This window comes from Bidens hawaiensis, unplaced genomic scaffold (assembly GCF_021521415.1).
Source record: "Bidens hawaiensis isolate Kalapana, Puna unplaced genomic scaffold, B.hawaiensis_p1.1 tig00043208_1, whole genome shotgun sequence".
Lineage (NCBI taxonomy): Eukaryota > Viridiplantae > Streptophyta > Magnoliopsida > Asterales > Asteraceae > Bidens > Bidens hawaiensis.
This window is the reverse complement of record NW_027497671.1, coordinates 58,206-71,489: the sequence shown is the minus strand read 5'-3', so window position 1 is coordinate 71,489 and position 13,284 is coordinate 58,206. Positions and strand designations below refer to the sequence as shown.

Here is a 13,284-nt window from a genome sequence, read left to right as displayed (position 1 = left end):
TCAGGTTCAAAGGCGTGCCTCTTCATAGATCGGCTTTTCTTTTTCACCTATGTTAAAAAAAAAAAAAAAAAAAAAAAGGTTATTTATTATATTTGTAAATGGAGGGGCCAGGTTACTAGAAATAGTCCAGTAGCAGATCAGCCCATTTAAGTTAAATTCCTACATCGAACGGGACCGATTCCATTCCGGGTTTTGATTTGAGAAAGCACCAGACAGACAGACAGACAGGCGAAATGTCGATACTGTGGGAGAAAAGCTCCACCTGGCGATGGCTAGTCAGGAAGACCAGAGACTCCAAGCCTTTCTTCTTCGGCTTTGCCACCACGTGTGCGGTGGTCCCGTGCGTGGTCGGGTATTACGTGATGCAACTCACCAACACAAGCAACGATCAGCTCGAGGCCCAACTCAGCCGTCAAGCTCGCTCCGATACCCTTGTTAGTATTTATTTATTTATTTTATCTCCAATTGAATGATCTGATATGTGGATCAAATATCCCTCTTTTTAATTAATTACTAGTGTATTTTAGTAATTAGTTAATTGAATACTATTTCATTAAGGGTATGTATTTATATCATGTTTGCTCACTGCGTATTCAAGAATCATCACAACTTTAGGGTTTAGATGATTTATGAAGGTCCGTTAGTTATTATTATCTCAGTAAACAAACACCAACAATTAAGCAAGCTTGTTCGTTAAGAAATGAATTTGTCAGTGTTCGTTTATGTTTTTTCGTTAAGAATCTAAACAAACATTCACAAGCCAACACTAATTGAAGTCTAATACATGTTTAATTGTTTTTTTTGTTAATTATAAAATTACATAGCTAGATTATATCTTTTTCAGTTGATTTGATTGTAAAACTTTAGGGTTTAGAGGCCAGTTTAACAACAGTGATCAGTTGTTATTATTAAGATATCTTAGCAATTGCACCGCTTAAACTTTAGGGCTTGATTATGCATTGGGTGCGCTTTTTAAAGCCAAACTTTAGGATTTAGATGACGACTTATGCAGGCCACTTTAACCGCAGGGGTCAGTTATTATAAGATGTGTTAAACAATCGGACACCTTTTTAAAACCAAACTTTATGGTTTAGAGGATGAACATATTAATGTATTTGTATGTGAAACAGTTGATGGGAAAAGTGAATAAAGAGAGGCTAGGTGAGTTTCTTGGGGAGTTGCAGAGGAAGGAAGATACGAATGATAGGTATGTTGCTGCTTTGAAGGGGGAAACTCTAACTAGAAATCCATACATCAGGGTTCAACCTGTACCTGTTAGTGCGCCTAAAGTTGAAGATGGAGTAAAAAGTAGTTAGGGAGGATTTGGTGAGAATACTTTTTATCATAATGTTCTGTAATTGATGAATTTGCAACAAGAAAGATGAAATGTTTTCATGTACCTGAAAGATGTTATGAATTGAAGTTTTCCTTGTGTATCTTGCTTCTGTTTTATCTTTCTTTGAGGAGATTAAATTTATCATCTTTTTGAATTCAGAAAGAGTAGATATAAGTAGAAATAGAGGTGGCTAATAACTGTTGAAACTGGCAAAGCAAGTCGGCCGGTTTGAGATTTATGATATTTGTTTCACGGTTTGATTTTATGTTTAGCAGATAAACGGTTAATTTGGAATTTTGAACTGACCATCTATAAGATATAAAATGATGTTTCAACCTTTATATAGTTATGTACTCTCTTCATTTTTGAATTTTTACAAGTTTAGATATGTTATACTAATAAACAATCTTTACTGTTTTAAAAGTTTAATGTAAACCAACAATTTTAGAAAAGAAAGTTCATATTTTCAAACAAAATCACCGGTCTTGCTAATCCACCAAATCAAAGGAGTATAATTTGTGGTTTCTTGAAACCTTGCTCCAAATTTCATTAAACTAGACCATGTTCACTATGAATAAAAATCTTATTTGATCAATTGATTAACTTTTACGGTTTGACCCAAACTTTCATCAAACCACCTAAACTAGACCATGGTCACTGCAAATAAATATGTTACTTGTTATTTCAATATATACTCTCTTCTAATACTGGTCAATTACTCGACATAATTTCATAATAATACAAAAACACTTTTCTGAAAACATGCCGGGTTGATACAAATGAAAAAGTTATTGAAATATGATAAGAAAGCTTTTTCAACATATAAACAGAGCAGAATGATCACAAGCTTGGGGCTTTGTTTGGAAAACTCGTGGGCTGATCACTAGTTTAGTAGTTTCTACAGAGTAAAAACTATTATATAAACTTGCTTGCAGATATAGTGGATCATTTATACAAGTAGTTTTTTATACCATTCAAACATGTAAGTTTTTATACATCTGAGCCCTATATATCGCAATCCCCACTCGGTAAACACAATTACCAAAAAACTGAGACCGGGTAAAAACAGTATGCCAAAAGATCAAGCATACTGCTAAAAGCTTACCTGTTTGGGTATCATTACTATTAGACATCATTAATATCAACAAAATGATCTAACAAGTAGCAACTGTATTCTGTGTTAGTCATCAATGTCTTGAATCCATGCTAGATTTGTCACAAATAAAAGTCACAGTTCATACTTCATAGCCACGTCACCAAGTGTGTGTGTGTGTGTGAGACAGAGACAGAGAGAGAGAGAGAGAGAGAGAGAGAGAGAGACCTAGAAGAACAGATTCTACTGCTGAATTTGGAACACGAAGTCCAACAATCCTTCGATTATCTGTTGTTGTCTCAACGCGCACAACACGCACTCGTCCATAGCTTGGGCGATCCTATATTCAATATTTAAGCAAACTCATAATTATTGTAAATATTAAATAATAATGACTAGTAATAAACTAATCATCTATAATTAACAGTTAAAACTAGTAGAAAACTTTAAATACCTGTTTGGATAGGGTCTTCTGAATAGTTCCCCAAATTGGGAGAATCAGGCCACCTAGTACATTTACTTCCTGTATTCTTTTACCAACGGTACAGAATCTTCCAACGTTACAATTCGGGCCATGCATGCACTGCGAGGTCGGTCAAGCTAGTAACATGACGTATATAAATAGATTGGAATAAGACATTCATCATATGTTATACCTGCTTGTATGAAGTTTCATAGTCTTTCTTCCATTCTCTCTGTGCCTTTTCTAGTGACATCATCTTTCTATACTTGTCCATCAGCTCAGTTTTAGGCATCTCCCTGTAAGTTAAAACAATATAATGTACACCAAACCGAAAAAATAATTAAATAATTTAAGGAGGGGTATTTTTATTATTTAGTACCTAGCCGTTTCTCCAGTATCAGGGCGGAATATCTTGAATGCTTCAGAAGAACTGAAAGACAGACGAAGATAAATATATTATCTATATTTTTATTTTATTTATAAATAGTATACTTTGATACCTTTCGATTGCCAAAAGAAAGTGTCTTCTCCCCAGCCATTCTCTCTTAGATTCATAAAACCCGTTAGCAGAAGAGCCCGAACCATCTTTTTGTTTCTCATTAAGCAATCCAGATGCAGCCTATAAAAATATGAAAATATATCACACAAAATTAAAAGAAAAATACAAACTCAATGAATGAAAACCGTACCTCCCAGTTAATACCACGATCCATAACAAAAGTATACAGTTCAGTTGACGCTCCAGACATAAGATCAGTATGAACAGTCTGCCAAAAAGATGAAAGTTAGCATAGACATATATGTTAGTCACACCGTAGACAACCACGACAACCACAACCACAACCACCACGGCGGCGGCGGCAGCAGCAGCAGCAACCCACAACCAAAACAACAACAAAAACAATAACAATAACAATACCCAATAACCATAACCATAACCATAACCATAACAATAACAATAACAATAATAAAGTATAAGTAGAACCTTTGGAGTTCCTTGTAGCTCAACAGAGTTGCCTTTCAGATCAACAATCCCAGTATCTATATGTCCTTCAAGGCGTACATTGTAAACGAGATGATCAAGAATGCTAATAAACAATTCAAACAGCCAGCAAATAATGATAATATAAGCATCACAAAAGAAAATGAAATTGAATATTAAAAGGCATAACCTGTTTTGGATGTCAGGTGGCAATCCTAAAAGCCGATTCAAAAAACGTGCAACATCATGCATATCTGACTCAACTATGTGCCCATATAACTCCCCAGAATCCTTGCTATGTCCTGTACATATTAACGTAACAAGATATGAATATTATTAGAATAAAACATTAAAACTTCGAACTAAGAGGTATTAAAGAACCAAGTAACACCTGTGTCTCTGATAATGCCAACAGAGTCAAGAGCATCTTTTGCCTTTCCAATAAAATCTTGGATTGTATCAGGATTTTCAGATGAACAATTTGGTGGCACAACTGGAAAAGAATCCTGAGAAACAAAGTTATGGTTCATTGAAACGGGACCCACATCAGGCGAAATGGTTTGACCAGAAAAAAGTCGAAAGTGAACAAGAAACTAAGAACCTGCTCCATGATTCCCTGATACATCCTAAACAACGCCCTTCTCCCATACAAACTATCATAATTATACACGCTAAGAGATGGACCAGCTCTGAAATTTAAATCACAATTATATTTAACAATATTAATATAGTTATACATCCGAAAAAAGGTAACTTTGTATATAACCTTAGAAAGCTAATTATATACTGTATATACCCAACCTAAAGTTAAAATTATCATATATATCCCTATAAAATAAATAAAATAGCATATTCACGCAATTCATTAAAAACAATTCATAATATGACCATTCTAAACTTATTTTTATCAAACTTTAAATTTTCATATTTATTGTAACCTGAAAATTTGTTATTTATCAATCAAACAACATTATTCTGAAAATAATATATGCACACCCTTAAGTGTTTAACGACGTATTTTCCATTTATTAATTCAATGATTTGTGTTATATTTCAGAACTTCTTACGTCAGTGTTGTAAAAAACAACTTAAATGTTTAATTTATATTTTAAATTACCTGCCACTTCATTGTAAACCGTTTGGGTGTTTCTATGAAATTAATAAATTTATATTTTAAAAATTAAGAAAGTCAAATATTTTTAATTTGGTGAGTTTAGAGTTGCATAGCTAGCTAGAAACAGATAATATTACTTATTATAACCACAATTACTATAATTAAAGCAAAGTTTCAGTATTTCAAAATTACATGTTAACTTCATCAAAAGTCAGAACTTGAAACATAAAACAACTAATTTTTCCCGTAATTCACGAATGAAAGTATGAAACTATGAACCACACGTTAGTTACATTTGTAGGTGAAAGGAATAATTTAAATTATGAGTTCTTAAATTGTAATTTAAGCAAAGGCATATTACATAAACTAGGATTAACAAAGTATTATATTTGAGAAGGGTAAAATGGTCATTAACCAACAAATTCATTTAAAAGGGGCATACATGATATTTTATAAGTTTTTAGATACATATGAAATTCATCCAAAAAACGCTAGTCGCTTTGCTACAATGGAAGCAAATCGTCTTTCACCTCCAAGATTTGTGAACAGTAACCTACGAAGTTTTATTACAATAGAAATAAAAACTTGATATAATAATACCATTATTATTATTGATATAATAATAATAATAATATCATAACATGATACCTATTAGTTATAAAATAGTATATAGAATGACATATTTTACCTATACTGAGGTGCAGAAGCTTGATTTGAACGATGAGTCCTCCCAAATTGTTGAATTGCACGATCCGCGCTCCAAGGTAGTTCTAAAGTTACATGGACCCTTCTTTTCTGGTGCAAAACATCAATAATATGTTGAAGTTTGATACTAATATTAATATTAATGTAGGTCCTTTGAATTTATTTACCTGGTTTAGTGCTCTTCTATCAGCCTGCAAAGAAACGCCTGCTGATCCAGCTTCAGAAATAATGGCAACCAACTTCTTACCATCCGTAAAAAGTTTTTTTTCATGCATGTTTACCATTTCCTTACTAACATCCTTTCTGAATGAATATAAAAGAGTGCATCAGCTGCTGAGCATAACAATTAAATATAATGTTACTAGTAACTAAAACATAAACTAACGTGTTCCGTGCTTGATAAGTGACTCTATTTCCATTGGAAACCTTGACAAGCATGCCTCGCCACCCTGTTATTTCTGCAACATTATCAGGTCCTCCAAGCTGCAATTAATTGAAAGTAAATGTTTAGGAATATTCCTGATAACAAAAGTAAATATAAAAACACGTATTTATAGCAAAACCTCATTTAATAAATACCTGATCAGTTAGATCATCCAGTGGATTATTTGGAAGGTCAAAACTACGGATTTTGTCCAAAAGCTTTGACTTACACTCCATGGCTGATTCATATCTAACACATTCCACCACAAAACACACATTAAAACATTCAAAGTGACAATTTACAGCAAGTGGTGCACTTATATAATCATACATCTTTTGTAATTCTGCTACAAACGGAGGTCTTGTCTGGTGGTTGTCGACGGATTCAGCATCAGATTCCGTTTCATAGCCAGAATCAGCTACTCGGTTGAACAACAATTAAAAATATCATTACAATTAGAAATACCATTAGTTAAAAAAGTATTTATTTCATATATTTTTTCTTAAAAACTGTAGGTCCTCTTTGGATGGATCTAACAACTTTACTCGGATCAATACAAACTTAAAAAAATTCATATATGACTAACCAAAACTGTAAATATCATATATACTTAACTTTAACGAACTTTTACTTAATGACCATTCTACCCCTTTCCATTATATTTGCTTAAACCCTATTTGGCTAATTCTACTTGGATTTTGATCGACATCGACGACAAGCAAGTGAACCGAACGTCGTCTCTCTTCTTTTGTTCTCTTGACGGAAGATAATCGAACAATTGAATCTGTATGTTCGATCAGATAACCGAACCAGGTATAATCCATCAAACGATAAGAAATCTAATATTTTGAGAAAACTATTGTTTATGAGTAAAAAAAGTTAAGTTAAAAATGAGTTGAAAATTTTTTTAAAGTTAAAAATGGGTTGAAATCTTTTTAAAGTTAAAACTGAATTAAAAAAGCTAGAAATGAGTGAAAAAACATTGAAGTTGCAGATGGACATTTATTAAAATATATTTAATGAATTGGGCATATTTAATATTTTAACCACTTTGTTGTAAGGACATATGCACTATTTTTACTTCCGCTATATGACATTTTCCAAGTTTTTAGGTTGCCCCTAGTTAAAAAAATCTTATATGAAATAATAAATCAAAAGATTATAATCTTACATTCTGATTCTTCATCACTTTCATCATCACTTGAAAGTTCCCAAACTGACTCATCACCGCTCTCATCTTCACTTGCAGGTTTCCGTTTTGAACGTTTCTGTTTTGCAGGTTTCCGTTTTGCAGATTTCCTAACCCTCCCTTTAAATGACACATCAGTATTTACTGAGTGTCTCTTACGTTTAACTTCCTTGACATTATCTTCTGCTACAAGAGATAAAATAAAAGTATAATGCAAATAAAGTTAATGAAACTTGAAAAACAAAATAACAAAAATGCCACATCACATAAGCCGATTAACACCTGGCGGAGGATATGCACGATTTTCAGGAAGAGGATAATTTTCTTCAACAAATTTAAGTAACAGCTCACGCGGTCCAGATATAAAGTCATCAAGCTCAGTCCCCTTCAAAAATAAAAATCAGAACGTGTGCATTAATCATTTAACATGCAAACTAAAAGTAAAAGTAAATTCACATATTTTAATACTGCATCCTCTGTTCGTGTCTCACCGGTAGACTGAAGACCAATGACCACACACTTGTTCTCCATTAATGCCTGCTTAGAAAGGCTTACAACAGCTGGCACCTTTGCTGACATGCATATGTACCTAAAGAAACGCTACAATATAACAAAATATGTAAACAAGTTACGATAACCACCAAAGAAACATTATGATGCACGTCTGAAAGAAAAACAAGTTTGAACTGTCAAGTGGCAAAAACCTGATGGCTTCCCCAATATAGTCTCCACAGTTGACCGACAAAAAGCTTCTCGTAACCAATAAGTTCAATTGCAGATAGCAAATCTGTTCTCAGTTCAGCCCAAAATTCAGCAGCTTTTGTGTATATCTCCTGCAATTCATCAAACATTGTGAGTTAGCACTTGGCACCAACAATTGTTACATGCAAAGAGTCAAAAAAACTATGGGGTACCGTCATTTTAGCCTCCAGTGGGACCTCAATAACTTCAAATTCGGATCCTTTGTAACTCAGCGTGCGACACAGGTACATCCCTCTGAAAGGTAAAATAACCTAACTGGTATAGGAATTGGTTTATAAATGATGTTTATGCTGTTTGATAACTGCTAACCTTGCTTTCATTTCCATTGCAATAAGTTCAAGTGCTCCTACTCCTCCTTTATCCAAAGCAACTGCATAGATATTTAGATAGAAAAAAAGTTACAAGTTTATTATGAAGCTTATTATGAACAAATACAAGTATTTGGTCTTCTAAATGGCATTTGTACCTAAAAACTCATGAAAATCCACAAAAGAAGTTCCAACTCCCCAGAGACCAAGCCGGAGCATATAACCTAGATTTCTGAGTTCTGATGCACCGGTTGCAGAACAATAAACCACACGTGCTTCGGGAAGTTGTGCCTGTTATAATCAAGCCAATAGAGGATTATATCAATAAATCATGCAAAAATATTATATAAGAGGCAATGTGCACTAAATAAAGCTAGAAAAAAAGTCAAAATGAGCAGAAACAGAGTGTCTTAGTTTGTCTAAAGAACAATATCAATACATAATGGAAAACTACAAATGCGGTGTTATTTTTGTATGTTTAATGTTTAGAAATCCATTACGCGAATTATAGTTGTTCTATAAGGTATCGACAATGTAGAATTGTCAAATCTTTATGAGATACAATCTTAAGTGTTAATAGCATTTGCTGTGAACACACAATGTGGATCCGTCCTTGAAATTTTCCCTTTTCTAGCACACATGATGTTACTCTCCCTTTTCATCTAAAGAATTTGAAAATATATCATGCAGCAATAAATTTCCATACAGTGTCAACCATTGTGAGATAGAAACACAAAGTTATCATTCAACTGCATGCATATCTATTATTTAGTAAATGCATCAACACATTAATCATTTTGATTAGAGAAATGAAGAGTGCCTATACCGACCCCCCTAGACGACAAGATTAAAATTAATTAACAATAATAAATAAAGCTTCTAGATCTTCCGTAAACAAAAACAGCATGTGATTTTATGATTTGGTGTGAAAACAGACCTGAAGTTTAACAACTGTTTCACCCGTTCGTGTTGGTTTTCCTCCGGCTTCAGGTACCAAATTTTTGGCCTTGTGGCACTACAATCAAGCAAATGATCTCAAGAATGTATTACCGAGGATTACACATTGTTCTCATTTTCTCATTACCAGTTATGTTATTGAACAAACAATCAAACTACTTTGGAATTGGATACCTTTTGCAAATGGTTTGTAACAACAATATAATGAAAATCAAACTTGCTTATGAAAATCAACTGGTACCTCATCAAATACAATCAGTCCATCAAATTCTAATCCACACCATTGAACAAGCTGCTTCAACCGAGAGCGACCCCTAGTAGAAGAAGCTATAAGACTGCTATATGTCAAGAAGATCACGCCCTCATAAACCCCAACAGTGTTAGTATCAAGCTTCTGATATGGGAGCTTGTTTAAAGCATGCACTGCAAAAGACAAAACAAAGAATTCATCCTTACGTAAAAATAAGCTTTTATTCATATAGTCATCCAAACATACAAGTTCACATCAATACCTTTAACACATGTTGCTCCAACATCATCCAAATCTCTTCTTGCATCAAATTTCAAGTCTGAACCAACCGAAATCCACCTGAAATCATCACAGTTAACATTACCTACATGATAAACAGAGCATACGCGTATCAATATCAAACACATGCAAGCATCAACAAATAGCTTACAACGCTTTTCTCCTCCCATGCTGCCAATTTTCCCAAATAAGCCCTGCAACTGAACGCCCTTTACCAAAACCGGCTCCATCGCCGATAAAAAACCCTGCCCTGGTGCCATCATCAAGATGATGAAGATGCCTCTGTGAAGAAAACAAATTATAACACAAACACAAACTCAAAAAATGATTACAAGTTCAGATTAAGAAGGTAACCTGGCAGGCATAAACTAGCGTCTCAATCTGTAGGCATGATAACGTTCTAGAAATTTCAAGGTAATCCTTTGTTTTAAGCTCATATGTTGGTTCAGGTGGCTGCACTGCAGATAAGGATGCGGTTTCCACAATAGGATCCGGATGCGGTGGACCGATTGACACCTTTAGTGGACGCTGCATTACAATAGAGTACATATAAAGCCAAATAATAAGATGACTTTAGGGTAAAATTTAATAACTCACATAGTCAGTAAACGTTTCTCCAACAATGCCTCCACCATATTCTTCTCGTTCCACTTCAATTGCTACCTGCAAAAATTTAACTCACCCGGTGAAACAACAATATAATGAAAATCAAACACAACTGATAACCTAGGTAACAATAGTAGCCTGTGGAGTTAAAAATCATCATTTTCAAATATTTATAACTTAGGTAACTATAGTAAGTAGCATGTGGTGACAACTGACAACATATAATCATTTTCAAAAAGTTGATAACCTATGGTAACATATTATCAATTTCAACATATCCCAAATATTCTATCTTCAACTATACCTACAGACAGAAAGAAATGTATTCCTATTATATCATCTATTATGAAATGCATTCCTATTAATTGTCTATTAAGCAGTCTATTGTAACATATTATCATTATCAAAATTTGAAAACCTATATAACAATAACAGCCTGTGGCGACAGCATATTATCATTTTCAAAAAATTGATAACCTATGGTGACAACATATTATCCATTTCAACATATCTCCTATTTTTGGATATAATTATATCTTCAACTATACTAACAGATAGAAAGAAATTAATTCCTATTAACTGCCTATCTATTAAGTAATTCAACATTTATTACTATTATATTATTGTCTATATATATTGAAATCTATTCTTATTAATCATATATTTATTAAGTACTCTGTGGTGTGAACATATTAATAATCATTTTCAAAAACTGATAGCCGAAAGACAAGGGTACATGCACTAATTTTGACGTTATTTTACTAATCTCGTGAAAATAACGTTAAAAGTGACTGGACGGTTAATCAGGCATCATGTAGTGGCGTTGATAGCCGAAAGACAAGGGTACATGCACCGATCAGCCGGTCCCGATGATTGAGTGCGATGTGCCTTATGTCCAAGGCTTGATGCAAAACTACTATCGAGCCGGGGGTCTCACCGGAAGCAGCCTCTCTATCCTTATGGGGTAGAGGTAAGGCTGTCTACATCTTACCCTCCTCAGACCCTACCATAGCTTTGCTATTGGTGGGATATACTGAGTACGATGATGATGATGATGATGATTTTCAAAAACTGATAACCTACGGTGACAGCAAAACCTAGCTGATAAATGTATACAAAATGAATAAACGAAGCGTATGTGAAATATACATATATATACCTCGTTGACATCAACCGCGAGTTCAGTTGTGCAGCTAGGACAGGCGATAAAGGATAAACCGTACGGAACATCAACGGTAACCTTACAGTTAACGCACCGCAATTGAATCCTACTCCGACCGACCGGCGTCGGTGGTTGCGACGGCTCTGACGACGGCAGCCGTTGAATCAACTGACACGTAGGACACTCAAACTTAGTAAATTCAGCTCCAACCGTCGATGTCGTTCCGCAACCGGTGCAACAAGCTTCGCGACCACCGGAATTGAGAGACGCCGGTGGCGGTGGCGGAGAAGATGAAACGTACATTTTACGACTGCGTAAAGACGGTTACCGGTGGTGACTGGTGCGAGAATGAGGGTTTTGCGTGTGCGTGTGATGTGATGAAATTGGCGCCTAAATGTACCCCCAATTTATTTATATTTTATTCTTTTCTACTTTTTTTTTTTGTTACTTGTAAATTGTAATAACAATTTAATGCTACAATTACGATTTACGATCATGTCCCTACGTGTTTTTTTTAAATAATAAATAATAATACCATCTCTAAAAAAATGTTGTTTTATGGACGTTTAGAAATAGAAATAATTTAATTAGTTATGTTAAACTTGTTATTCAAGTGATTAGTTGAGATAACTTACACGAACCCAATATATAAATAAGTTATGATTTATATCAAATATAAATGACTTTTCTCATGAGAAGTGTACAAAATTCTAGAGTAATTATTAATTTATTATTACTATAACTTTTAAACTATAGTAATTATTACTTACACTATTTTATTTTTTATAGCATAATTACTCAATGTATTTGTATGTTTAGTATGTTATTTGTACCGGATCTCACTCCATAAGATAGTTTAATCATTGTTTTGTATTTTGATCACAATGACGATGTTAAAAGGCTTAAATTGTAGTTCAACTTGTAGTTTGTTTTTTTACTAATTATAGAGTACGAGATGTGAGTTGATATTAGAAATTAAACTGGATATTCTAATTATGTGTTTTGTGATTAATCAAAATATCTTGAGTGACTGTGAATGAGAATGCGATGTCTTTACATGATACAACTAAGTTCATAACTATATACGGAAAAGATAAAGGCACTTCTCACATACTTGGGTAGCATAGATCGGATCACACCAATGCATATGAAACTAGTTATGTGGATATATGATCTCACTTAAGTATCTTCATAAAATCAAATATGTAACATGATTCAAAGTGACGTTTTGTGTCTATGCTTGTGATGATATAATATCCTAGGTTGAATTTGTGTACTTTTGTGTGCATCTGAGTCAAAGATTCATTAAGACGAGTGTACACTCTTAGTGTTGTTTCACTACGATATAAATTTAGAAGAGTTAAATGTGGTTTTTGTCCATGTTGTTTGTCTAAATCTGTGGTTTTAGTCAAATAGTTTTAATTTACGATTTTTGTCCATTTGGTTTCATTTCACTTGCAATTAAACCCGATTCCACTAACCCCGTTGAGTCCGGTCATTAAACCCATTAGTGTGCCCCTCACGTGAGGGGCAATTTTGTCTTTTTTCCCAAATACACCACAACCCTAATGACCGGACTCAACGGGGTTAGTGGGATCGGGTTTAATTGCAAGTGAAATGAAACCACATGGACGAAAATCGCTAATTTGAAACT

General features: G+C 33.9%; 2 long non-coding RNA genes and 1 pseudogene across 3 annotated transcripts; 1 reads left to right on the top strand and 2 right to left on the bottom strand.

The window, feature by feature from the left end:
- Positions 1 to 236: 236 nt before the first annotated feature.
- LOC143594168 (uncharacterized) lies at positions 237 to 1,436 on the top strand. The gene is made up of 2 exons (XR_013146277.1): positions 237 to 434; positions 1,131 to 1,436. It is a non-coding gene; the product is annotated as an uncharacterized LOC143594168 (long non-coding RNA).
- Positions 1,437 to 2,179: 743 nt separating this feature from the next.
- Positions 2,180 to 3,229, bottom strand: LOC143594171 (uncharacterized). The gene is made up of 3 exons (XR_013146279.1): positions 3,086 to 3,229; positions 2,884 to 3,012; positions 2,180 to 2,769 (listed from the first exon to the last, which is right to left on the bottom strand). It is a non-coding gene; the product is annotated as an uncharacterized LOC143594171 (long non-coding RNA).
- A 121-nt stretch (positions 3,230 to 3,350) lies between these two features.
- Positions 3,351 to 11,933, bottom strand: LOC143594169 (protein FORGETTER 1-like; annotated as a pseudogene). The gene is made up of 25 exons (XR_013146278.1): positions 11,628 to 11,933; positions 10,460 to 10,525; positions 10,217 to 10,390; positions 10,014 to 10,144; positions 9,846 to 9,922; positions 9,575 to 9,756; positions 9,314 to 9,391; positions 8,535 to 8,667; positions 8,378 to 8,438; positions 8,221 to 8,302; positions 8,011 to 8,139; positions 7,763 to 7,906; positions 7,589 to 7,691; positions 7,289 to 7,492; positions 6,448 to 6,535; positions 6,273 to 6,366; positions 6,079 to 6,176; positions 5,861 to 5,996; positions 5,677 to 5,783; positions 5,431 to 5,541; positions 4,476 to 4,563; positions 4,266 to 4,380; positions 3,878 to 4,176; positions 3,582 to 3,659; positions 3,351 to 3,511 (listed from the first exon to the last, which is right to left on the bottom strand). The product of XR_013146278.1 is annotated as a protein FORGETTER 1-like (transcript).
- Between the last annotated feature and the right edge of the window lie 1,351 nt (positions 11,934 to 13,284).